This window comes from Atta colombica, unplaced genomic scaffold, assembly GCF_001594045.1.
Source record: "Atta colombica isolate Treedump-2 unplaced genomic scaffold, Acol1.0 scaffold102, whole genome shotgun sequence".
Classification (NCBI taxonomy): Eukaryota; Metazoa; Arthropoda; class Insecta; order Hymenoptera; family Formicidae; genus Atta; species Atta colombica.
In genome coordinates, this window is record NW_017259187.1 from 2,043,802 (window position 1) to 2,048,115 (window position 4,314).

General features: G+C 28.2%; 1 pseudogene; it reads right to left on the reverse strand.

Annotated features, from left to right (window-relative positions):
- Positions 1 to 765: 765 nt before the first annotated feature.
- Positions 766 to 3,522, reverse strand: LOC108687592 (annotated as a pseudogene).
- Positions 3,523 to 4,314: the final 792 nt, after the last annotated feature.

Consider the following 4,314-nt stretch of genomic DNA (forward strand, 5'->3'; position numbering starts at 1 on the left):
ATATTCGGATCCTAATTTTAAAAGATTCATTCTTTTTCCTATAGTAGGGTTGAATTCCAAATCACCTCGGATATTCTTACTCGTCTTCATGTCTCAAAGGTATATATAATACCCAAGCAGAATAACAAGTCACGATAATGTCAAAATGATATCGACGATAATATTAAAATGAATCAAATATGATTGAAAAATGACTTTTCATTATTTTTATCATTTTGGAATCATTTTGATATCATAATAACTTATTGTTCTGCTTAAATAAGGAGCTCTTGTTCTTCGTTGCAAGTTACATGATAAATCTTTCTTTTGAATCTTGTACGAAATAAACAATAATAACAAGTGATAATGCTCTACATGTAAATGATAATATAAATAAGTAAAAAGGCTAATTCAGTTAAATCAGATTTTGAGATTAAATGATATTTCTGAATAAATTTTTATTACATTTTCCAGATGTACATAAAACTAGATAACTTACATGCTTTTTATAAAATTAAATAGACAGCGACATATATTTCATAGATTAATGCAATAAATTGATAAATTTATTTATATCAATGGAAAAAAAGAAACGATTTTCACTTCTTTGTGTATAATCTAATGATCGCAGTAATGGATCCTTAATATCAATATATAAATGATCCTTAATATCAATATATAAATGAACGGAATACTTTGAATTTTGAATGCTTTGAAATATCATTATATTTAAACTGTTTAAAGAATATATTATTTTCATCGCCAGTATGTATTATTTAAGTGTCTTCAAATTTCGGAAGCAGTTGTCTGGAGCAATTGCGTAAGATAAATATGATTTCCTCACTTATTTCCTCAAATTCTGTAAAAGAACGAGATATTTATGAAATAATATTTCTATTTTATTATATTGATATTGCGCGACAAATAAAAAATTTTCTCTTACCTTTTACTTGGTCCTGAATCTTTTTCACGGAAAACATAGATTTACATTCCTGGAAAGAAGTCACTGAAAGACGTTTCGCCAATGGTATTGTGAATTATTATATTAGAAATCCACTGATATATTGTCATTACGTAATTTAATCGAAAGAATTTTAAGAACTTGAGTTTGTTAACTTTTTCAAGGATGGGTCTTTTGACATATGTGTGATTCCTAAGATTCTGTAATTTTTCAAAGAAATCGTTATCTCTGTTCATTGTAGTTTCCTCGAATGCTTTTAAGTTTTCATTTATTAGACGTTTAGCATTGTCCATGAAATCCTTGATAGTTACTTCCTCATCATCTGAAAAAAATCGAGATATTTGTGAAATAATATTTTCATATTAACGTGATATCGTACTTCTCTATGGCGAAGAAAATTTATCTCACCTTCCAATTCATAGCCGTTCTTTTCCATGGGCAATGAGAAAGACTGATCACCCAAGAAGCTCATTAAAAGGTCTTCCTCCAGCGATATTTGAACCGTATATAAGAAAACTATAAGAAAATCACTCATGTGTTATCTATGCGAAAATGAATAGCTGCATTTCTAATATGTGACGTATTTATTTGAATTTGCATACACTTTTAGAAACATCGATGCCCTCAGTCATCGACTTATTTTCGTACTCCAAAATACCTGCGGTATTATTTTTATATATCGATCAAGAGATCAATATTTTTGTATAATAATATTTTATTTTTGTGTGATATCGCTCATTTCTATAGCAAACAATTTTTCTCTTACCTGTCGGTCCATTGTCATTTCTTTTTGTCATTGCCATTGGCAATGAAGACTGATCTTCCAATGAAGGCTGGGAATTCTTATTGACAGAATTCGGATGCAAATATTCGGATAACGTATACAAAGGACCCATCTATATTCAAGAAATTGAAATTCGCATAGTTCGTTATTGAGACGTATTACAGCTTCCTCAGAGTTTTAGTTTCTCATTTTTTTAATTCAAATACGATCGAGTTAATAATAACGTTAATAAGAACGTGGATCATATCCGATAATTCCTTTTTCTCAGATAATTCCTATAATTCTTCTTATAACTTGAATCGTTTTAATCTCGTTTATGATATCGGGAGAATTTATTATATAAGCTATAAAATATTGAGATTCTTAAAAAATTTCTCTTTGATGTAATATTGCACTGCTCTACAAAAAAATCTCTCTCATCTTGCAGTGTGTAGTTCTCAAGGTGCGGCGTCTCTCGAAGCTTTAAGATATTCTTGTAATGTGATTTGCCGAGAACATTTAGGATCATTATATCGGAAGTCCATTGATATACCATTATTACGAACCGTAATAGGTGTGTCTCGGTATTTTTGGTCAAGTTTTGGGAAAATTCAGTAACATCGTTTGTAATTAAATTTTCACCAAATTTCTTTAATGGGGATACAATTAACTTAAGGTACTCTATAATTTCGTTGGCGGTTATCTTTCGATTTATGTAACAAATCAAGATACATATGAAGTAATATTTTTATTATGGCGTGATATCGCGACACAAAAATCATTCTCTCTTACCTTCCATTCTATTGTCGCTTTTTTTTACGGGCACTGAGTATTGATCTTTCAGATACTCATTAAAAGATCTTCCTCCGTTGTTTGACTAATAATAAAATAGAATATAGAATGCTTATATGATAATTAAAAGAAGGAATATAGGATTGGTCCTGAATATAGTTCTGAATCTCTTGGTTACATTTTTCTCATCAATATCATTACACAAGTCTTGAAAGGAATTAGCGAATCTTTGGTCATCTATTTTCAGGTATGATGTAACTTTGTACGATAACATTGTACAAAAGTAGTAATTGCGCGATCTAAAGAAATGAGAACTCAATTTTTATAGATTTATAAGGCCTTTTATTGTCGTTTTAGATCTCTTTATGTTCCTAATTCTTATCGACAATAATGATATCGTTATATGATCATAGCGCAGCTTTTTCACTCTCTAAATTTTTTGAAATGAAATTTCATTCTAAAAATTGGAACAGTCTTGAAAAAAAGTAACTCAATTTTCAATTCTTAAAAATAAGATTTTTCTTTAGAACGAAAATCACTCTAAAAATTTTAGGGAATACTTTAAAACCCGCTCAACAATATCGTTATTGTCGTTAAGCGTTACAGAATGGATTTAAAATATTATTAATATTTTATTTTTACATCAATTTGCGATATTCCGAAATACTCGCTAATCACTTATGATATGAAAATCGACATATATATGATGGAGATTATCGAACATGAGTGCATATATGTAGATTCTGAGTATTCTAGTCTTTTTTCGTTCTGTTTTTCAAAAACGGAAGCGGATTGGAACCAACGCGATTCACCGATGTATGAGACTTGCATTCTATAGTACAGATTTATGTAATTTCGTAAAATTATGTTCAATCGAGCATAATGCATCAAACGAACAATTATCGCAATAAAAATATCTGATAGTGAAATATAGTCACTTAAGATTGTAATATTTATTCGCGTTTTAAAAGAGAATCATGTCGATGATGTTTGCGCAATTACCTACCTTTACATGTTTCGTAAACATATTCTCAAAAATAATACAAACGTTTCTCTTTCCCGACGAATGTATTTTCACGATGTGTCTAGGTTTGCGACGTTCTACTTTCTTACAAAGAGAACATTGTTTTCCTAATTTTGATCTCTGAATACTAACATGCTAGTATAGATTAAAAGGGATTAATAAAAGAAGCAACCAAGATATTATATATCTACAGTTTTTTATAAGTTATTATGTCCGTTACAGAAGACAACATGTTTTGAGAAAAATAATTTCTCTAAAATAAAAATAATAAACATTTCTCTATGTCGTTAGAATGATAAGAAATATAAGAAGAACAAATTTAAGTAAAAGTTTTATAATTTCCTTTAGAAATCCAATTTAGTATTGATTAATTTAATATAAAAAAAATGATATCAATCTTCCAATAAATTAAATTTCTATGAAAGTTTCAAAATTATTTTATGCTTAGTTTTTAAAAATTATTATATTACCTATATATATATTTGAAAATGTTCTGTAACCGTATCAATATTGTTTTTGAGAATTTGCCAATCTTTAAGGCTTAGTTTTACAATTTAAGGTAAACTCTTAAGTTAAACAATTAAAAATTGAGGTTCAATTTATTTATTATCTCTTTCCAATTCTAGAATTGGAAAGAGATGAGAAATATATTGAACCTCGATTAAGAGTTAAGTGAGTTGTGGAACTGGGCTGAAGTGTAGTTACTTATCTTTAAATAATCTTTAATTATAATATTAATTTTTTAGCATAAAATTGCAAATATATATAATATAAAATATATAAAAAATTGGTAGA